This window comes from Mus musculus, chromosome 8, assembly GCF_000001635.26.
Source record: "Mus musculus strain C57BL/6J chromosome 8, GRCm38.p6 C57BL/6J".
Classification (NCBI taxonomy): Eukaryota; Metazoa; Chordata; class Mammalia; order Rodentia; family Muridae; genus Mus; species Mus musculus.
The window spans coordinates 30,322,370-30,346,880 of NC_000074.6; positions in this window are offsets into that span (position 1 = coordinate 30,322,370).

Below are 24,511 nucleotides of genomic sequence, written 5' to 3' on the forward strand. Positions count from 1 at the left end.
ACATACTTTTAAAATTATCACTGTATCTGTATTGTGGAAAGTGTTCTAAAAGTTAATGCATGGTGTTATGGTTTGAATATGCTTGGCCCAGGGAGTGGCACTATTTGGTGGTATGGCCTTGTTGGAGTAGGTGTGTCATTGTCCTAAGATTCTTCCTAGCTGCTATGAAGTCCGTATTCTGCTAGTAGCCTTCAAATGAAGATTTAGAACTGTCAGCTCCTCCTGTACCATGCCTGCCTGGATGTTGCCCTGCTCCCCCCTTGCTGATAATGGACTGAACCTCTGAACCTGTAAGTCATGCCCAATTAAATGTTGTCCTTACAAGAGTTGCCTTGGTCATGGTGTCTGTTCACAGCAGTGAAACCCTAAGATACATGGTAACATAAAAAGAGACTCCATAGTTACGAAGGCTTCTGGAACTGTGATGAGCTCTAAGACAATAAGAGAAATAACTGAATATGGCCTATACATTGGCAGGACAATTGGTAAGACTAAACTAATATAATTGATCTAGAATATGAAAGAAATAAAAAAGCACCAAGAAGGATGACTCCTAGATTAATAGACTGAAATCCTCTTTAAATTTGTAGTCCCATTTCCTGAGGTGACAAAATACTAGGACAGAGCAAGCTGCAAGAGTTATAATTAATAGACCTCTCCTGCCATATTTAGACTTCAATACCTAAGAAATAGTCCAGGACAGTCAGTCAGCTTTGTTAACTTCCATATTCAATTTCCATGCAGTAAGTGCTTAGAGGATCTTAAAAGATAAATGGAATGAAAATAGTATCTGAAACAACTGCCACAATCTGTACATGTAAGCATCCACTTACAGAGCATAAATAAAGAGGATTACAGTCAAAGAGATAAAGACCAGAGTCCTGAGCCATTTTATGTATTACATATTGTGTAACTACCATAGAGTTATAAAATAAGATTTACAAAATTAAGTTAGTAAAATGAGAAACCCAGAAGAGTACAGATGCATAAAAGTAAAGGAAATAGTATCTTAGGAGAGTTGAAATAATCTATCACATTAATTATTATCAATAGCACTTGGTAATGTTACAGAGAACTATAATGATCTAGAACTTAAATACTCTCCAAATGCAACATATTGAAAACTTGTTCATCAGATCAGGTTGCTGCTGAAAGATGGCAGAACGTTTAAGATATGAATTTTGGTGGAAGGAAGTTAGGTCATGAGAGGATACACCTGAAAGTGATTTGGTGGTAATGTTGCCTTCTTCTTTTGCTTCTTGAGGATGTCATGAGGTGACCAGCTCTTCTCAGAGCATGCTCCATGCCACCCTGTTCTGTGTTGCCTCAGGCTCCAAATTAAGGAGTCAGCTAACAACTATCAGTAGCTTCTGACGCTATAAGCAAAAGTCAATATTTCTTCCTTTTAAATGTATTGTGTCAGCCATGATATCTCACAATTGTGGAAAGCTAGGATTGAACTATAGGCCATGATGTGTTGCATGATGGTAACCTTATTCAGAGCAATAATGTTAAAATTCTAACTATCAAAAGTAGAAAATGAGATATGTAGTAAGCATATGAAAAAACAAAACCTACAAAGGCAAGGAACTACAACTGTGATTTTTTCCCCATGAATCTGGGCAAAATAATAAAGATCTAACTTGAAATTTACAAGAAAATGAGAGACAATATTTTATTGTGTTTTGAGAAGACTAACAAAGATTAGTTACTTGGAAAATAAATTATTTAATGGTACAAATTAAACTTTTAAGATGCTAATAATGGATGAAAATTGTGGTAGAAATAAACTTGGACTTAAGCTGCACCATCATTTTTACTATAGTATGTGAAGCCACAATAAAGAAAACTATAACAGTAGAACCATTATAATTGGCTGTGTATTTTGCTGAAGCTGAAGTAATTCTCATTTAAGTTCATTTACTGTATTCAAGGTCGTTAGTATGTGAGTAGTAGGCACTGAAGATTTAAGGTAAAGACATGGATTGTCACTTTGCAAAGTGGCTAAGCTAATTTAATAGGAAAGTTTAGCAAGATTGTCTGTCAATGTGAAGATTTATTTTAATACTCTGGACATAAATTTAAAGCCAGTCCAATCAATGAGGCTTCCTTGAATGCTACTGCTGAGGCATTCATTCATAGATATAAAAAAAAAATTTTAAGTTGTTCTAAAGGTAGAGGATATTTCAGCTGAACAGAATCAGGAGAAGGGGGTGGGATTTATAAGGTCTTGAAGGGCTCAGAAATCGAGCCAAAGGATCGAAACCTTTGTGGAAAATGAAGATATGGCACAATTGAGGTATGGTTTTAGATAAGCAGACTGCAGGATCTCATGAGGCTGAAGAATTGCTGGAGAAAATATTGGTATTAATCACTGAAGGGAAGGAGTAGATAGTCCAGGACTGAAATATCTGAACAATCATTTTTAGAGTCTTATATGTTATACAGTCAATGAAAAGTTACAGATCATATAATTGTGTGGCCCACTTGCCCTGAAATAAAATTTTGGAAACAAATAGGTAAATGTTTCAGGACTGTTGTCATTATAGGGATTGCATAATTCCATGGATAATTCTAGAAATACAGGACTTAGGAGATGAAGACAAGCCAAATGGAGCAGATAAATGCCAGTTGGTATAGGTAATAGTGAAAAAGTGGGGGCTAAAATATGTCTCATGAATTCAATTTATTAAAAAAAAAAACAACCTCCTTTGCAGAGAAAATGTTCTTCAAATAGCCTCAGTGATTGGAAGCATACATGAATAGTGTGGAGTGCAGTAAATGAAAGTATCTTCATTTAGAAGGTGATTGAGGCATGATGCCTTTGACATAGTCACATTTCACTTAACCAAGAGGATAAGGACATCAGTAAAAGAACTGGGTGAGAATGAAACAGAGAATGCTTGTGATGTGATTCTAGAAGGAACAGGAGGATTGAGGCAATCATGTGTGTGAACTGTAAATCAGAGCCGAAAATGTGAAGTACCACAATCAACATCCCTACACTAGACCGTGCTGAAATTTGGGTGTCTGTTTATACCCAAGGATGTATGAATGGAGAAACCATATGGAAAACAGTCATAACTGCATTGAAACTGCAACTTGTGCCCTTGAAGGAACTGTGAACTTGGTAAAACTTAGAATGATTAAAAACTTGAAGATTTATTGCTCAGTAAAGAACTGATCATATAGATAAACAGACATGACTGGATGGTGGAATTTCATCATATATATATATATATATATATATATATATATATACCAAAGAAGTGAATGTTCTGAGAGCAAGATCAATAACATGTGAAAACATAACTTCATTGATGAGAATAAATGCACATTTTTTAACTCACTAGTAAATGTTTTCTGTCAAAACTATAAAGGTGAAAATACCAACAAGCTGGTTGAATGTATCAGAAAAACTTGGCTAATTCTGGGCTATTTTTGAGAGAACACATACAACTTTGATTTTATTTTTACAAATTCATACACACACATATCTATAATCTATGTAGATTACTGTAATTCAATTACTATTCCCCATTGCCCTCTTTTTTTTATTTTTTGTGTTGGAATAATATTTTTTCATGTAATATATTTGGAATACATTTTCTCCTTTGCCACTCCTCCTCGATTCTCCTTTCTCCACCCACATAAATTTACACCCTTTCTTTCTGTCCCTCATTAGAATACAAACAAGCATCTAAAAAGTAATAATAATAAGATAAAAATCAAAGCAAATGAAAATAGGATAATACAAATAAACAAGAAAAAAGGAACCATGTACAGACATTGAGGCAAATCTATTCATACACATAGAAAATATGAAGACAAAATCAGAAATCATAATTTATAAACAAAATATCTATAAGGTTAAAAAAAAACCTCCAAAAATACAATCCAGTTCATTTTGTATTGGCGACCTACTGCTGGGCAAGGGAGCTACCCTTAAATTTGGTTTGCATACCTACTGAGACTCTACTGGAGAACACTAATTTTTCCTTTATGAATGGCTATCAATTGGAGATAGATTCTGGGTTAAAGATGGAGATTTGTGTCTACTACCCCTCTCAGCCCTGGGGTGCTGCAGGGGCATGGGTGGCATACTGCCACCACCTCTGTGATTCCCTATGTGTATCAGCCCTCTTATCAATCCTAGTGTGTCTAGAAGGCCTTGTTTCCTTAGTGTCTACCATCCCTACTGGCTCTCACAATCTTTCTGCTTCCACTTCTTCAGAGTTTCCTGAGCCATGAGGGTAGATTTGATGGACACTTCTTGTTTAGGACTAAATGTTCTAAGGTCTCGTACTTTCTGAACATTGTCCAGTTGTGAGTCCCTGTATTTGTCCACATCTTCTGCAGGAAAAAGTTTCTCTGATGTTGGCTGAGTAATACACTGACTTATGAGCAGAATGTCCTTAGGAGTCATTTAATTGCTATGTTCCTGTAGAAGAGCAGTAGTGTTTGATTTTTCCCCTATGTCTACAGCCTATCTATTCTCAGATTTTTGGCTACCCAGGCATTTTCTGGTATGGGTTCCATTCAATAGAGAGGGTACACCTTAATTCTAATTAAGTAGTGCTTAGTAATTCCCACAACTGATGTGTACCTGTGTATCTTTCAGACACTTTGGTGAAAGAGACTACGTCATTTGTCCCTTAAAGTAAGAAGACATCATGAATATGTAAAATGATGAGGAATTTGTCAGGGCTCCAAATAAGTCATGTATCATAAATAGAAAATACTCCTTCAGTTGTCCTGGGTAGGTAGGACTCCTGAATAGTTCAAAGAATCTGTTGATTACACAATCTGATTTCTCTTTCTAGTAACTTTTCAAAATATCTAATCATGATTTCTAGCAAAAAAAATGAAGGTATGTTTAAACTGTGTATCCTTGGGTCTCATGCTAAACCTGTCAATCAAAATTACATGTGTGATTGATTGATTGATTGATTGATTGATTAGTTGGAGAATATCTCACTGTTGCCCACTCTGGCTAGAATTTGACTTACAGATCATGCTGGACTTAAATTCACAGTGATCCTCCTGTCTCTGCCTTCTAGGAATTGGAATCATATTTGTGCACACTATGCCTGGCTATAGGTTTGAAATGCTATCTTTTTTTCATACAGTTTAGTGACAAGAAGACTTCAAATATATCATTTATATGTTAATGATAGACATCTCAATAGTTACATTAATACTTGAGAAAAAAATTTTTCACAAGTATCTGACTAAAGCAAGTTGTATTTAGAAGTACACAAGGGACTGGCCAGACACCTGCCTCTCCCTATGCCAGGGCTTCAGAGAGCAGAAGCTCATTTTTAGGCTTTTGAGTTTTCTATTATAGGGAATGGTAAAGGCTGATAGAAAAAGAACTGTTGATATAACTGGTATTGGTTACTAGCACCTGGAATGAAGAGTGGGGAACTCAGCACTCAAGGCTGCCTGGGAGGGAAAGTGCAAGAATACACCATGTGTTAGGGGAGTCCTCAAGATACCCTTGAAGATACATTTTCATAAGGCAAAAAGGCAATCATATATCACAGGTTCAGGAGTTTAGCAAGGCAGAAGGGTGGGCATACATTATGGGGATACAAACCAATTCAGCACAGGTTGAAAAACATGATTTGCAGGATACATTGAGCTTAGGAAATAGACTTTCGTGAGGTATGGAGACTTAGTAACAATGGGAGACAATGAGGCTCCTTAACAACAATGGAGACTTGGTAACAATATATAACAGTGTAGCTCCTTAACAACAATGCAGTTCCTGGTTTGGTTTCACAGTCACCATTAGTATAATTTGATCTTTACACTTGGGCAATTGAAAGACAGAAGGGAGTTCTTAAAAACCAGGCTATTGAATGCATGATGGGATTATTATCTGTCATATAAATTTGAGGCCTGTTGTTACTCAGATTCAGATTTGGATATTAGTATTGATTAAACACTTTCTGTGGTGGCTAATTTAGGTTGTCAATTGAGTTGCATCGAAAAACTATACCTTTGTGTGTGTGTGTGTGTGTGTGTGTGTGTGTGTGTGTGTGTGTGTGCTCGTGTGTATGATAGAATTTTCAGAAGAACCTTGAGATCATGAGGGCTCTGATCTAAGCAATGGGTTCATTTCTTCTTTCATTGATCCATATTACAGCGACGTTATGGGGGGGAGGGTTGGTAAAAGGCAGATGGTGGGACATGGGTGGGGGAAGTAGTTGCTACAAACATCTCGCCCTAAATTCTTCCTGAACCCCCCCCCCTTCTCTGCCTCCTGTCTTCCAACATTTAAAAGTAGCTTCCACTACATGCTCTGGCCACCATGATGTTCTGCTCAAATACACTGGGCCAAGTGTTTATGGAGTGAATGCTTCAAAAGTGTGTACCAAAACAAACCCTTTCTACTTTAAGTTTTATGGTTCTGTTACTAATGAGAAATTAACTTCACGCCATCCTCCCAGTCTCCTTGTCAGGTACATTTCTGAATCTAACTGTTCTGGTAGTTTCTCTAGAATTGAGCTTTTCCAAAGCTTTAACCTTCTCCATTTCATGCTGTCTTCACTCTCTGACATTTTTTCTAACTGAACTTCCTAGAAATAGTAATTCCTTTCATTTTGCTACCCAATACTTTTATGTCTGGATATGCTTATCCAAGTTATCAGTGTGCAATGTAGCTATTCAGTGGTAAGTTAAAAGTTAATGCAAATATTCCCATCTGCTCCAACCAAGACTAACATGGCCAAACGTGGTGTCATGGTCACTTCCAACAGGTGAAATCACATGGATCAATATAATTTTCCATTTTAAATAATTAAAAAATAAAAATAAAACAGCTCCATGGAAAAGGAAGTAAAAGAGATTCTGACTCTGGCTAAGAATATATTTATAAATAGTGGAAGTCCATTATAGAAAACAAATATTTCAATTAAAAACAAAAGAATATAATCTAGAACCAATCTCCTTTAGTTTATCTCTTTGATGGAGAGGATTCAAATAGATGCAAAATAATGTATCTCAAATAGGATCATGGAACTTGAAGGAACCTTTGAGATCAATTTAATGTTCTCCCCAAACCCATCCTTTTGTAAGATTGGAATCTGAGGTCTGAAAAAAATAGAAACCTATCTAAATCCATACTGTTTATTGCAGCCAACAATGGGGATATAACCTGACCTCAACGCTTTGTCCACATATCAGGTCAAACTGTAAAAGTACTACCTGCTCTGCAATATATGGCTCCAACCATCTTGAATAATTTCTAAGACATACATCTCCATATTTTAAAGTCTCCTTTCCTTCTTTTTTGTTTACATACCAAGCCTTATAGTTAATTAATTTTACATGGAAATGAAGTGAATCATGACTTAATTTGCATACTGGCAAATTGGAAAAAAAAACTACATCTGCCTAAAAGCTGCTTATGACAACCTGTTATTTACTGACAGAGAAGTATCTCCTTTTTGGTGGGGGGAAGTAAAATAAATGATGTGAAATCAACCTTCCTGTTGGAAAAGGAGCCTCCGTTTGGGACTAAGAATACTTAGTGCAATGGTGGGAAAAGGAAATCATGCTTGTGGAAGGTCTGCTTGATAGATAATTCAAATATGTAACACATCTAATTCCATCTAATCCACACAATATCTCTATAGAATGGACACTAAAAGTTGAAGAAATTGAAATTTAACATGGTTTAGTGCTACTCTCAAAGCCCTATAATGGGCATGCATATTGGTAAACCTGAATTTGAAATTAGGCGTTATGAAAACAACTATACTGATTTTCTCTGGGATGAGGAATTTCCTAGGACATATAACTTCCAGAATTAAAGCTAGTAGAGGCTGAGACACACTTGTTTGGTTTAGGAGCAGGAGGAAGAGCAGAAAGTGTTTCTCTGAGTTGAGCTACTGTATATGATTCCACTGAGAACCAGGATTGCATTGTGAGAAACATGGTAATCCATTTTTGATCCATTCTCTTGGAATTAACTGTATGGGTTACACTGTTGATAACTTTTTAAGTTATGGTGAGATCAAGGGTCCACAGATCACACTTAGCATTTTACAAAGAAAAAAAAAATCACACTTCCCACGTGATCTGTACTTCATACTCTTTTTATACTTTCTGTAATTTCATTCATTCTTTACATCACACAAGAACAGGATACAATATTTAAATAATAAATGAGTTAAATATAGCCCCATTCCTACCAAGTTGTATACTGAAGATAATTTTAAATTTATTCTCTGACAATTTTATACATTGATACAATGTATTTTGATTATGCCCTCACCCATTACCCATTTTTATCCCTTACCAGTCACCCCTTCTCCTCCCCAACAAATTGCATTCCTTCTTTCATGTCGTGTGTGTGTGTGTGTGTGTGTGTGTGTGTGTGTGTGTGTGTGTATGTGTGTGTGTATATGTGTGTGTGGTCCATTGAGTTTAATTAGGGTTGCAGACATGAATCCATTTGGATGTTATTTACTGGGGCATGGGAAATTGAACAATGACTATACCACTGGTACAATCAGGGAACAGGGTTATTTTAGTACTTATCTCCAACTTTGGCTCCTATTTTATTTCCTCTTCATCTGCCATTATGTTCCATGAGCTATTAAGAGGGTTCTGAGACTCTGCATTAATTGCCATACAAACACAGAAGTTTCTCTGACCAAGGTTGAAAGTGGGATCACTTATCTATGGGTGTAAACATAAATACTCATAAGATAGTTTGAAATAGACCCATGTAAGAAAATTGCAGTTTGAGGCCCTTTCTTAGGGTCTATGACCTCCCCGTCATGAGTTTTGGGGGCCATGTTTGTTTACAGTAACAAGAGTGAATTCTCTCCTGTGAAGCACCCATCAAATCCAAGCAGAAAGTACTTGCTTATCCCTATAACACCCATGCCACCCTTCCTCCAATGGTCATATCATGCTTGGAATATTGCTACTGAATCATGCAGAGCTACTTCTGGGAAAGTGTGGATATCTTTACTCATTCAGCAGCCTGGCTAGTACCTGCCAGGACCATGTGAGCTAGCCAGCTGGAAGGCAGCTTTAAGCTCAGTTCCAGCTTGATTTCTCTGTCAAGAAAACAGTACAGTAGTGTGATATCTTCAGTAATCTTGTCTTACTATTTCTGGTATGCAACCAGGACCAGGAGCAATAGCCTACATTGAACCCATAGAGGCTCCCCAAACCAACAACCTATAGGGAAGTATCCCACACTTGGTACTGGGATTTTTCTCTAATAGTTTCTGGGAGCAAAATTATCCATCCAAATTGGTTATTCCCTTTCAAAGTCTGTTTTATTATATTTGAATTGGCTTATACATCAGTAGGTTCCTATGTAGAATTTTCACGTTTCCTTAATTTTGATTAGCCCTCCTCTCTTCCCATCCCCTACATCTCACCCTCCTATATCATCCCTGTTTAAGGTGTATGTTTGATTTGAAATATCTGTAGAATTCAGAACACTAGAAATACACCATGAGTAAGAAGCCTCTAAGAAGAAATAGAACATATGTGATATGAAAGTAGAGGAGCGAGGGACTGAACCCCAAAGTGCCTGAGCAGAAGCACCTGCTAGAAAAGAACCACTAGTAATACACAAGCTAGCATTCAGGATACATTAAAACACGTCTGTTTAGCTCTGCTCGCCAGTAAGTAGATAACTAATGATCTCCTTAGCTGGAAGACAAAAAGCCATTTTTTATTGTTGTGATAGCCAAAAGTCAAGGTCAAAACCCACCAAATCAGATATGCATTGTAGCCATAACCTGGACATCTGATGATCCTTTCAGGATAGTAGTTCTTTACATTCAAGGGTAGAAAAACACAAGATCACTACAAACATACACATTCCTGTGAATTGGTATTATAAGAATTTGCTGAGGCAAGACTTAGTAATAATGCATTCTGTATTCCACTATCTCCTTTACTATTGGAGCCTGATACATCAAGTCTCACATCAAAGGCATAGCTTATAATATACCCTACATAAATACTATCCACTGACTAGGATGTTTACATAGCATTAAATTACATAAATTTTTAAAATTACTTTAAGGATTTTAAATGTAGATGGTAATAGATCCAATTGCATACTAGGGACTGTTTATTTGTTTTGGGATGAAAACAAAACAAAACAAAACAAAAAATACCAATCCACTGTAAAGCACCCTCCACAAAAAAACATCTGGGTGGAAAACATTCAGACTGGCCGTTTAGTAACTTCTTTGACTTGTCTTTCATAGTTCAGTGTTAACTTTCCTGAGTCCTCTATACAGGAGAGTTTTAAATTCCATACAAGACAAACAGGGTGAATTCCATTTCAGAATTGCAGTTGTGTTGACACATGGTAATCTTACTAGCAATAAAAGAATTTTACCTACAATTGAATAACTGTGCAATTAGCAAATTTTAGAGTTCAAGAACAACCACCATTCTGTAGCTTTACATTTGTTTTTAACTCACAGCAGGACATGTTTGAATTATCAACAAAACTATTAGCTCAAGTAAATGAAAAAAAAATAACTTAATAAAAAGTATTTCACCCAGAGTAAATATTAACTAGAGCTCACAACGATAAGCTTAAATGTAGTAAATTAGAACTGTGTTGTGCTGCTACTTAGGCAACTCATGTGTGCATTTATTTCCAGTAACATAACATTGGTGTTTCATAGAAATCTGACTGGGTAACATTCTGCATTGATAACAGAGATCAACTTTCTACTTCTTTAAACAAACATACGTGTGAGTAAACTAATAAACGAATTCATCTGGGGAAGTTGTATTTGGTGTCTTCATGACAGCTATATAATTGGGTCATTCTGATATAGTATACACACAAACACAGTTTCCTTTAAACTGGATTTAGGTATGTTCCAGGGATCAACGTTAACCATGGAACAAATTACATTAAAATTACAATTAACTGCTGCTCAACTGTCAGCAGAAATCGATGTTACTGTGTACACACTGTCTCTTCCTCTCTTTTATTAAGCTCCTTTCAATTATGAGGGGACATAAATTGGAAAGATGTCGCTGTGTCATCTACAGCATTAAAATGTAGGAGGAACATTGACCCTGGCCTCTAGAGATTATGTGAAAAGCCATTTATATGCACAGCTGTACAAATTGCCTGAGTTTAATACTAAATTCCATGGAAAATCATCTTTGCTACTCTGCGTCTAAAGAAAGACAAGGTTTAAATATTTATGCTCCCTTACTAGACTTGCCCAATAAGCAGTGCCCTGGTGAAATAGCCAGTACAGAGCTCATTCTGGGAGTCACGGGTTTTACCTTTAAATGAAAGAAGTCACTAGATTTTACACTTAGCTGAGAACTGCTGGGCTGTCAGGGTTCTCTAATGTTAGATCCTCACAACAACTCGTATGTGGATCCCAAGAGTTCAGTCTGCAACTTCTTCTTGATTAATAGATCAACAGTTCTCCCCTTTCTACTCATATATGTCCAGACTTTAATCATGGATACTTATATTCATAGTTTATATTTTGGACCTGTTACTAAAGGAGCATCACTTCATGGGGAATTAAATCAAACAAACCAAACACTAGCAAAAGCTCTTTGTGGATGCAAACCTCTTGTCAAAGAAAAGCTTGGGCATCATGCCATAGCCAATCCCACTAGACCATTTACTGGCTGACTCTGATGTCTTACTTTCCACATTTCTTGGCTGTTTCTTCTTCAACAATCAATAAAATGTACTTTGATTTTTAAATATGGAAATTGCCATAATAGTTCCCAAGATTGTTTTGAGGTAAAATGTTTAGTAAGTAAAGTATAGTGATTGTTTTTAACATTATCTATCTTCAAAAGACACTAAAGTTTCCATTATTAATTTCTTTTTAAGTTAATGTGTATTATGAGTGTGTGTTTGTGTGTGTGTGTGTGTTCTTCATATATACATATTTAGTTTAATGAACTTTTCTCATCTGAGATTATGGTGCTCATCCAAGAACCAAAGACCACTTAACAAAAACCCAAATACCAGACAGGAGAAGCCCTCTTTTGAGTTGTTGGCCAGTGATGCTCAAAAGACTCCCCCAGTACATATCCTTTCACTGTTACCTTTCATTACACTCCAGAGGTGGAAGGTAAGTCCATATTGATGAAGGTGACAAGCACTTCAGAAATAAGATCTAGAGACCTCTGAGATGAAAATGCTGCTTCTGTGAGGATTTGTTTTCATGGCACCAGAATGCACAATGTAGGCTTCCAAAGAAAGGGGTAAAACAAGAGTCCTACCTAGCTATGATGACTATGAATCACATCAACAGCAAGCATGAAACAATAACACTAAAAGGGTAGTAGTGGAGCATATATCTTGTCAGTAACCAACTGCTCTCTAATATTGGGGGCCAGCCCCAGATGGTGGTTCTTTTTTCTGGTTTGGTTTTTCTTGAGGCAACTGGGGGAGGGGGAAGAGTGTTGGTGGGATAAGACTTCATCTTACAAGATGTTTAGGGTTGCTGTATAATAATAAAACATTTACTTGTCTTAAACCTAAGACACTATTATTCAATAGCAGACCTGCCTTCTATGACTTCCCCTGAGGCAAGAAATTGTTTAGCACCTCATCTTAAAATCGCAGGGGATTAAGTGAAAGGATTTATTGCTGTTGCTCCTTTTTCTGGTGACTCAGCTACAAGCCTCTCTGGTTGACTCTTTGTAAATGAGAGGAAGGAAAAGAATAGAATTAAGATGCTGTAAACAGGCAAATATATACAGACACGTATACATTCAAACATTTATATACCCATACTCTGGCCTGGCCTGACCATCTGTCTCAATCAACTGCACAAGTATTCATGCATGCTTGTACACACACACATATACCTAAATACAAACACATAGACAAACAGACATATACATTTGGGTGGGTGGGTGGATGGGGCAATGCTCCCCAAGTCAAACCTTTCAACCAATCAACTTTATTTCTTTTCTCTGTTCTTTAATACCTTCTTAGACAAAAAGGTCTTTAGAAAATTACCTCAGAAATAAAAAGGTTACATAGAATGGGAGTTACAGAAGCATGTTGATATTAAGTTCAAAGTTTTACTATAATAAATGCATAGCCTTGCCTTATCACAGTGCACACCTGTGACTTTAACCTTGAACCTAAATGTTTTTCCTTGAATACAAAATTATCTTAAGTCTATCTCTCGTTTTAGTGTAATTATGAAAGCTCATGTGTTTCTTATTGTGCAAACTTTATTTAATATTCTGAGGAGTGGGCACATTCTATTCTTGATCCTACCTTTATAACATCTTTCTAACAATTAAGACCATCTCTAAAAAGTTTCTTCCTCAAATTACTTAAATCAACTCAGAAATTTTATAGAATCATTATCTATTTGTCTACATAGCATCACTACAAGATAGTACATCTTGTAGGTCTGTAGAAATCTGCTCAAAAATGCATGGATTAATACCTCATGATTGTTACATATTTGATAATAACATGAAAAGCATATTAATAGCACAAATCTTTCCTAAAATGAATTTTCTTCTGGGCCTTGCCTGCCTAGCAAGTTGATTGTAGATTATAATCTAAAACAGAGTCATCTCAGGAAGATCACCCACTAGTTTTTAGCTTCTCCTATTATGGCTCTTGATGCTCTAACTGAACTTAAGACCCACTCATAAAAGGGAGACCATGCTTGATACTGGAACCTGAGATAACTATTCAGTGCTAGTAAAATCCTGGTTATTGGTAGAAAATACAAAGCACTAATGTGCTAAACGAGATTAATCTCTAACAGCAATCTAAAACCTTGAACTTTATACCTATAGACAAATATAGTACTCACCCCTCATCAAGAAATCTACTCTTTGCAACAGAGACCACTACAGAAAATCACAATCATTCAAATGGCCTAGTAGGCCATCAGTGGAAAGAGAGGCCCATTGGTCTTGCAAACTTTATATGCCTCAGTACAGGGGAATGCCAGGGCCAAGAAGTGGGAGTGGGTGGGTAGGGGAGTGGGGGGGAGAGTGTCGGAGACTTTTGGGGTGGCATTGGAAGTGTAAATGAAGAAAATACATAATAATAATAATAATAATAATAATAATAATAATAATAATAAATGCAGTTATGGATCTCAGTCCCAATAGAATAGATCTACAAAAATTTCTTAGCATCTAGTGTTCAAGGAACATTGCAGAAGAGGGGAAAGGAAGATTGTAAGAGCCAGAGGGTAAGGAACTTTGCTGTAAGATTGTGTCTTCCAAAAGCTAGAACCATACATCTCAGCAACAAGACTTCCTAGATGTGAATTGAGTGGTGGTGACACTAATGAACCTTTCAAAATGGGCTAAGAAAAGGCCATGAAGCCTCCAACCTAAACAAACCATTCCAGGCAACTAAGGAAAACTGGGAATGAGGACTGTGGCATTCTCGGGGAGGGGGGGGGGAAGGAGCGGGGGGGGGGGAAGAACACCAATTGATTGTCCACCACCAAATAGTCAGCTCTGAAAACATATACCAGTAGCACTATATGGACTGAACAGGTATATTTAGGAGTGTGTATATGTGTGTGCATGTATATAAAAGGATGATTGGTAAAAACAAACAAACAAATAAATAAAGCCATGAATTTGAAGGAAAGCAAGAATGAAGGACTATATGTGATGGTTTAGAGAGAAGAAAGGCAAAGAAGAATATTTTAATTCAATTATAATCTCAAAAAACAAAACAAAACAATATTCTACAAAATTTGAAAATCTAAAAGAAATGGATGAATTTGTAGATATAAATGGCCCTTTGGAGCTAAATGGCTAAATTAAGGCAAAATAAATGTTTTAAATAGATCTATACCAACCCATAAAATATCACCAGTAATTAAAACATCCCAAATTTTTTTTAAAAATGCCTGGCATTAAAAGATCCTATGGAGAATTCTAAAAGTATCTATAATGTAGTGGTCCATGTGATATCAAAAGTTTCTCCACAAAGAAAAATCCCTGGAACAATAGTTTCACTGATGAAACTTTTCTATAAACATGTTAAAATAACCCTTAACAACAATGCATTACAAACTCTGACAACAAAAAGAAGATAATTCAAAGGGATACTTCCGAAATCGTTTTATGAGACTAGAGTGAAAGTGGCAGTAAAAGGAGAAATGCGAGAAAATTACAGACTCAAGTTTTCATAATAATAACTGCTAAAAGGAATGGAAAGGGTTTGGGACGGAAATATCTTTGAGCATCATACAGAAATAGCTAATGGGTACACAAAAAAAGAATGTTCAATATCACTAACCAGTTGGGAAATTGGCAAACCAGAATGAGATAAAACTTCATACCCACTAGGATGGTTTAAGATAAAAAATACAAACAATAATAAACATAATAAGATTGAAAAATAGTTCTAAATGAATAATTGTGGAAATATAAATTATTTCGTCCATGTTGAAATGTAGCTTTGAAGTTGCTGAAATGTTAGCTTCCATCAGAAGCAGCAACATGCCCAGAACTCTATTTCTATCTTTTTCCTTAAGCAAAGCCCTGTGGGTAATATATTTAATATGTATTAAGATGTTTCAGTATGTCAAGTACTATTTTAATTACTTTATGAGCATTAATCAACCAGCACTACACTAAGTCCAAAGATGTAAGTATTTTAATAAATACTTTATTTTTAAACTGAGCCATATGGGGGTGAGTTAACTTGTTTAAAATCATGTTGTTAGTAAGTTGAAGCTTAATTACAAGCCAATACTCTCTGTCTCCAAAGATGGAATCATTATGCAGTGTTATGCGATGCTTAGCGAATCATAGAGTAATCTAGACCTTTTGTCCTGTCTATTGGAATCAGAAGGTATTCCACAGGGTCATTTGAAGCTGCTGCAGTAATGTTGCTGATCAGTCTGTCATGTGTATACTAACAATCATAAATATGTCACACTAAAGATGAACATGAAGGCCTCTGGAAGTTTCTTGTGTTCTCATTGCTGAGCTGACAAGAGAAATGTGTGATCCATGTTTCAAATGGCTAATAGTTAAAGAAAATGGTAACTGATGTGGGCACTACTGTGCTCCTACTTTCCTCATTCCAATCTTTACGTGTTATGAAGGGAACTGTCACATAGTAAAATAACTATTACTATGATATTGGCACCTATACCAATGAGCTTACACGTTAAAGCCATAGCAAAACTTACCAAAACAAAAACATGATCTATTGTTATTCTATGCATGAAGAATACACTATGAGTGAGAGATCTACAGAATAGAAGAAAATTGTTTACTTACTTACATGATACAAAGATGGGAAAAGATAGTGCATCTCTCAAACTCTCTTTGTCCTCTCACCTAGATACACAAAAAAAGGCCTTTTTTATTAAAAGAAAAACCCACCACTTTTACATTTTGACTTGCACACTTCTAAGCCTTATCTAAAACCTATCAAAAATAAATAAATAAATAAATAAAACCACAAGAAAAGCTATGTTCAATTCAAATTTTATCTATGGACATATATTTAATTTTCTCTCCAGTATTATTTTCAAAATACTAATAACTTGAATTTAATAATGTCTTGCCAGAGCAGAAACAAAGGCCACAAACTCAGAGAGGCAAGCAAACTTCATAATGATATTTTGAATTTTCTTCTATAATGAAATCTCTGTGTTTAGAACACAGTGATTTGCATGTGGGTGGGCTAGCTGATCTATCTCTTGCTGTATGTATTTTCCTTTTATGCATAAGCCTATGCATCCCAGCAAACATAAATCCATCACTGTTGTTCACATCACATATGTGCTCTTTGGGAATACACCCCGACTTAAATGAAGCATTGAGTTGATAATGAATGAGCTGACAAAACAACCGCCACAAGTTTCCACTTATTTAGTCCATCAGTGTCTAAGTGCATTGGTTTCTTGACACTTCCCAATTCAATGTTACAAAGCCTTCCTGGGGGCTCTTATCACAAACTAAGCTCTCTAATATTGTGGCTTAGCATATGGAGGAATGGGCTTGATTACAGTCATCGTGGACCTCTGCGGGAGACTATAGGTCAAAATAGCTCAAAATTTACTTTTAACACAGGTAAAAGAATAATTTGGGCACGCAGCAAGCCAGCATTTTCTCACAGTTGAACATAAATCACCATCCCTCATTAAAGCAATAGAACTATTAGAACTTTGCCATATTTGTCTCTGACCCTAGCTCTCTACAAAGGCTGGGACAACTAATAAGAGTCTGTGGCCATTATCTGGTGTCAAGACCTCCTTATCCAAAACCAGATTAGATGGCATGAATGTAAGGCTGTCTGAATGGCTCCCCTTAACACTCACATCCCTTATTCTGAATTTATAGTGCATTCATTCCATTAAAGGCAATTATGGCAAAGAACAAGAGGGGCAATAGAGAGAAACACTTCTCAGCATTAGCCTGTTAACGTGTACACCTCCTTCCCACCATAAGCACATTCAAAAGCACTTCTCTTTAATTTGTATACCTACAGATATGAGATATGAAACAAATAACTCAGGGCTGAGCATAATATTCCAAGGCCCCATGTAATTTATACAGAAAGCTGGATATTTATTACTGATGCTGGAGGTTATTAAGTTATCTGCAAGGTATAGACTTCATTTCTGTTCCTGAGAAATAGAGATTTATATTGCTTATTTATTCCCAGCTGTTGAGTATCAGAGTTATGCTCAGAAAAAGAGATTAAAAACATTTGATGACACAAGAAGCTGACATGGCAGCAACTCAGGGAATTTTGCCCAATTTTTTTAACAGAATAACTTTCTGAGAAAGTATATGTGCACATTTGAGTTCATGTGTCTCACCATGAGTGCCATACCCAGTATAAGACAAATGTTTTAACAGCTTACTATGGAATATTCCATTGTTTCATTCCTTTTGAACAGTGAAATACTAACTCAGCTCTTTATGGTACTTCTCCATCCTACAGGTTTCTCAATGGAATAGCACCAGTGTTTTTAGGAGACCTGGTCACTGGGCCTGATTTAAGCATAACTTAGCCTCAGAGTGTGAGACCTCAATTCAGCTATTTAACCTTTTAAGGCTATGTTTTCTCATTTGCCAAACAGAATTGAACTCTCAGAGTTTTGCTATTTTGTTTACGTGGGCTACACCATCATGAGTTGTGAGTGATGCCTACTTGCTATAAGTTTAGGTGTGTAGAAGATTAATCTAAGCTATTGGTTTTCTACGCTGTGCCCAGGTTTCCCACTCATCCACACTATGGGTTCATAGTTTAAACACAGAACCTTGTAAAGGTCCAAGGCTGAAATCTTGCAAGATCTACTACTGTGCAATCTTACAAGTCTCAGGCTTGACAATGACTCAAACCAGGAGACAGCTTGGAGCATATATTTATTTCTGAACAGAAAAGAGCTCCAGGCCATGCTTATATCTGTTCAACATCTTGGGTAGTTTCATGGCCATCATGAGATTATAGACAACAATGATTTATACTACAAGGACAGGCTGCTGTCTTCAGAGTAGTGGGCTTCTATATTTTACCTAGAACTTTACCAGAGCATCTCTAGAGAAATTTGGAAACAGTTGAAAATAATAGCATTTAAATCTTGACTGTTATTTCTGTGTTATAGGCAGGCCATGTTCTTTGTATTTTGCCAATGGCCAAAAATTAAATTAAATTGAATTAAAAAGTGACATCAAAAGACAGAAAGAACAAGGAGCAAAGGAGCATAAATTCTGCACTACTGAGCTCTATGTGTCAAAAATGAATAATTTCTTCGATCATTTGCCTAAAGAAGTTGAAGAAACATCTTTATATTAAACTATATTAACCTTTAAACTAAAATTATATTATCTGTAATACTCTCTAATAGCTTGAAAACATGTCTCTTATGTACAAGTGATATAAAGACTGGTAGGCTGAGCCCGGTTGGAATTGAATCCAAAATTCAATTGAAAAGAATCTTCGCCAGAGTTCTTTCCTTCTTGCAAGGCTCAGCTTGAGTTTGTTCTTCACATATCATTTTTCCACCCCAGGCCTCTTTGAACCATGGCGCTCCATGCTATCGAACACCTCAATGGCTTCTCCCATCAAAAATTTTGTTCTTCTGTGGTGAAGAGTATTTCTCTCCTTCTTGGTGTTTCTTAGTTGCCTGTAGCCTCTTGTGTAGGGTTGAAGCTCTCTGGAGTTTTGCTTGTCAAACTTTGTATCTCTATTATCTCTGGCCTTGTTCAACTCCTGTGGAGGCAGTCATATCATTGAGACTTTTAAATATCAGATATTTCTGGGAGACACAGTCTCACAGCAAACTCCCTTCTCCCTGGGTCTTAAAGTGTTTTGGCTCCCTCTTCTGTAATGTTCCCTAAGCATTAGGGTCTGGAGTGAGGAAAGGGAAGCAGAAAAACATGTAAATATAATCTCAAAAAAATCCATTCAGTTTTCTCTTTCCCAATGTCCTTAGTACATATTTTAAATGAACATAACAAACTGCACTGTAAATCTTAATACAAGTCCAATTAGGTCTCTTAGAGGTTAATGTCTCATTTGAAGAAAAAAGAAAAAGAAAACATTAGGCATGATTGTTACCTAGCAAGAAATATGTAGATGATTTTTGACAGTTTCTTTTACTAAATAATTACCTACATTATGTCATGTTGCAATTTCAAATAGTTACACACACACATTATGCACTAGAATTTGTTCTTAGTATACATGTTACTGGAGGAAGACTAAAGATCATTATTTGTTCATATACTTAAAACATCTTAAAATAAAATTTTCTGTGTGGGTGTTATCACATCTTCATCCTGCACGTCTGTAATCAGCAATGCCGCTTCCCTGCTATGAAATTCAGGCAAGCTGTGGTTAGAAAAGAACTTAAGAACAGAAGTTGTTCATTCACACAGGTTTGTTCAAACAAGTATAGAGTTGAACATTCATACTCCTATACAACAAATATGAAGCACATGTAAATCTAGAGTGAAGAATGCCCCATAGCAGAGTTGCTAATCCCATCATTTGAGTCTTTTTTAAAAGATATTTTTTTATTTACATTTCAAATATTATCAAACCCTTTCCTGGTTTCTTTTCACCAACACACCTACTCCCCCTTCCTGGCCCTGACATTCTCCTACACTGGAGCATAGAGCCTTCACTGGACCAAGGCTCTTTCCTCCCATTAATGACTGACAACCCCATCCTCTGCTACATATGGTGCTGAAGCCACAAGTCCCACCATGTGTACTCTTTGGTTGGTGGTTTACTCCCTGGGAGCTCTGGGGGTACTGGTTAGTTCATATTGTTGTTCCTCCTATGGAGCTGCAAATCCATTCATCTCCTTGGGTCCTTTCTCTAGCTCCTCCATTGGCGAACCTGTGCTCAGTCTAATGATTGGCTGTGAGCATCCACCTCTGTATTTGTCAGGCAGTGGTAGAGCCTCTCAGGAGACAGTTATAACAGGCTTCTGTCAGTAAGTACGTGTTGGCATCCACAATAAATGTCTGGGTTTGGTAACTGTATATAGGATGGATCCCCAGGTGGGGCAGTCTCTGAATGGTCATACGTTCAGTCTCTGCTCCACACTTTGTCTCTGTAACTCTTTCCAAGGGTAATTTGTTCCCCCTTCTAAGAAGGACTAAAGTATCCACACTTTGGCCTTCCTTCTTGTTTAGTTTCATGTGATTTGTGAATTGTATCTTGGCTTATTCTGAGCTTCTGGACTCAGAAATCATTTTTGAAATGATGAAAAATGGAGGATTTGAGCGCCCAAATCACCATGGCTCCCTATACTAAGCCATATCCAAACCACAGAGCAAGAAGTTGGAAAACAAAGAGAGAGTCAAGCCTATCCGTCAGAATAACAGCACCAAAGAATCAGGATGTCAGAAGAAGATGCTACCAGTGAGGCAGGACACCACCGAGGAGGTTCATACATACACTACTGTATAGAGAACACTAGAGAAGATGTAACTTATGTTCATGCTTGAAGGTTATGCAAACACTGTTTATGTTTGTACATACACTGACATCACTGTGCACGGTCTTCAGAAAACAAAAATATAAACTGGAAGTTGTAGATTTAACGGAGTACTCTGAAAGTTGTGAAGAATCAAGCATTTTTAAAGTTAAGAGAGGAAAAAAATGAAGGGCCTTCCATCAATATCCTAGGAAGGTCACATTTGAGGAATGAAGCTTCTCTAGAAACTTTCCAGATTAAACAAATGAGCCTCAGTAGGATCCAGGTAAGAGAGCTAAACCATTTCCAATAATACAATATTTTCAGTATTGAACCACAAATAATTAGTGATTAAATAAAGGTAAATAAAATCATCACTGTTAATGAGTGACAAAAAATATTAAAACAAACAAACATACTGATGTTACTGGTATTAAACCTAATAGAAACAATTTTAACAGAGTGACTATGTCGATCTACAACTGCCTATTTGAAAATATTGAGAATGAATAAAGAGATATGTAATCACAACACAGGTCAAGAACGACTTAGAAAAAGGAAAAGTATAATGAAATTGTATTCTCTGTGGGGCAATGGGATGTGTGTGCATGCATGTATGTGTGAGATAGAAACAGAGAGAGAGAGAGAGAGAGAGAGAGAGAGAGAGAATTGGTTTCACAACAAACCTAAATACCCAACAAAAAGAATTGATTGACTTAAAGACAAATCAAACAAAAATTGGTAAGTGAAAATTAAACATACATTTACACACTTTCCTATAAACTATACAATCAACAAAAACAACATTATCATTAAGTAGTCAAAGCTTTTTGTCAGGACTGTGGAAGGTAAAGTCCTTCCAGTGAGTTCAGTTCCCAAAACCCATATAAAAAGTGTTTGAGGGTGTGGTGTTTGCTTTTAATTTCAGCACTGTGGAGGCAGGCAATATAACCTAATCAGCAAGATTTAATTGTAGCCTACACTCACAAGTGTGCATGTCAAGGTTCACACACACACACACACACACACACACACACACACACGCACACACACACACACACACACACACACACTTCCATATAGCCCAAACACATACAAAAATATGAAGTTATATTAAATGATGTGTGTATGGCCTTTGTAATAACTAATCACAGGAAAGTGGGCAGCATTTCAATTTTTTTTAATTTACTTGAAGAAATGATGACAAAAATGCTAATTTGATTATAATGTTCAATGTGAAATTCACAAGGAGAACTCACTGACATAAATAGAAAGGGTGCCACACACAGACAGCACATCAAATTGCTAAAGACGATAAAGAGGATACCTGAAAGCAGCCATGTGGGAGTTAAACAAGGCAGCTGTTAATAGTCATGAGGAACACTGAAGTCAGGCTAGAACTCTGTGGACTATTAATGACTTATGAAATATGGACCAGTTGAGTTAGAATTCTAGGTTCAACCGACATCCTTTACAAGAAGAAGGCATTTTTGAAAACTCATTTTAAGTTAAATAAAGCACAGAGAGATGTTGTGGCTGTTGATTTAGTTATGGATATTTTTTTCCAGCATGCCTGTGCACTGTTAAATTTTAAAGAAAAAAATTCAGACTGAAGGAGTTTTAGACATTCTTTGGTGTGAATATTCTAACCCACTGGAAGGAGAAGATAAAAACAAGTATAAGAAAGCTTCTAGAAGAGAAACTAAGGAAACTTTACCTTAGTTCATTGACGGTAGTTAACACTTTCAGTGACAAGTGACATTGGTGACATGCATCCTTGATTCTGTATACTGACAGTGGCCCCTCTCCTCATAAGGGCTTCCTGCAAGAAACTGTAATGCCTGTTTAACCCTGAGGGATGCGTCTCACAATCACAAATTCCTAGATATTCTACAAAGTAGTCAAGCATTACAGGACTCCTCAAAACACTTGAAACTCAAGAACAAGGAGAGTGTGAAATACTCAAGAGTTTTGGAAAACAGAGCAGTGGCCCTGGGGGGAAACTCGAGAAAGCAGAACAAAGTTTGACCTCGCTGTACCAAGGTTGAGTTTCTATGGAAACAAACTTACCATCTCAGCAGTGCTGATGTCCAAATGCAACGCTAAGGATGCTAAAATGACAGATGTGCTTGGTCTTGGTAGACACCTTTTGCTATTCTGTAAAAATAAGGTTTAGAGGAAGAATGAGGAAAGAAGAGGGTGAGAGAAAGGAAGAGGAGAGAGGGAGGGGGTGGAGGGAGGAAGAAGGGAGAGAGAGAGTGAGTAAGAGAGAATATTGGCTTCTTCCTTTACAATAAATGCAAGAGATATAGAGGAAGTCTGCCTGTAGGTCCTCAAAACTATGGAGGGATGCGTAGTATGAGCTTGGGTTGTCCCCTAGAATGAGAACTTGATTTTACTTCAATTGGCAGGGACCATCTCTTTTTTGATTGACAGGCTTTCACCTCCAAGCACTTCCTAACCTCCTTTCTTTCTACACAAAATTCATCAGCTTGCTATTATAAGAAACACTGAGTGTTTACCCAGAGTTGATAGGTGAGTATGGAGAGGACTCAAAGGAACTTTTCTTCTAACTGTGAGACGACCAGCATACACGCATTGGTGGAGAAGTAGTATACTGCACTGATGTATGATATCCCCTGCTGACATATCCCCATCCTGACTCTATCAGCATTCCCAATAGAATAATGATCCTGGGAGCATATGGTTTTTCTCTTTTTTGGAAACCACTGAGAAACTGTATCAGCATAAACCTAGGATGATATGCAAGTGGAAGACTATGGTCATGGCATGTACATTCAAACTCTTCAATAGACTTTCTTTTACCCATTTATCATCTATAAACTCCTAGTCCCTGTGTATGTCATCCACAAATCAGAACTGCATATTTCCAGAACATGACTATTAAGTAAAGTGATAACTTTTGCAGTATGTAATATTTTCAAAAAAAGGGTCCAAGAGTCCTAGATGAAGGGCATCATTTTCACAAAATATCTGACTTGTGGAACCACTCTTGGTCATGTATCACCTTGGAAGCAATAGAAAAAAAAATAGACAATTTGTACTCACAAAGAAAAAGGCAGGTTGCATAGCATCTTTCTGTCCTAAGTAATAAGTAACAGTTTGAAGTACCCATGATACCTTACTTTGCAAAGGCTTTCAGTGTCTAAAATAAGAGGGTGAGGTGGCAAACAGATAGGATAGCTCCAATAAGCTCACATCTCTGGGAAAAGCATTTGCATGTAGCAGGTATACATTCTCATCCATTCCTATGACTTTAGATACAGAAGAACCACACGGAAACCCAATTTCTCTCTGTGGACTTTGCTGTTCTGTCTTTTCTTCCTGTGGAAATAAGCACAAATGCAATGCGAAATTTGTAGTTATTGGAGGGATTTCCCCACTTTGAGTTATTTTCTCTAATTCACGTTCAAGCTGCTTCCCACTTATGCTAAAGTCTAATTGTTCTGCCAATGATATTGCTTAAGCACAATGATTGAGACTCCCCTCTGTTGTCTTCCCAGGTACAGCTCTAACACATCAAGAGAAATAAGAAAAACAAACAACGAGTG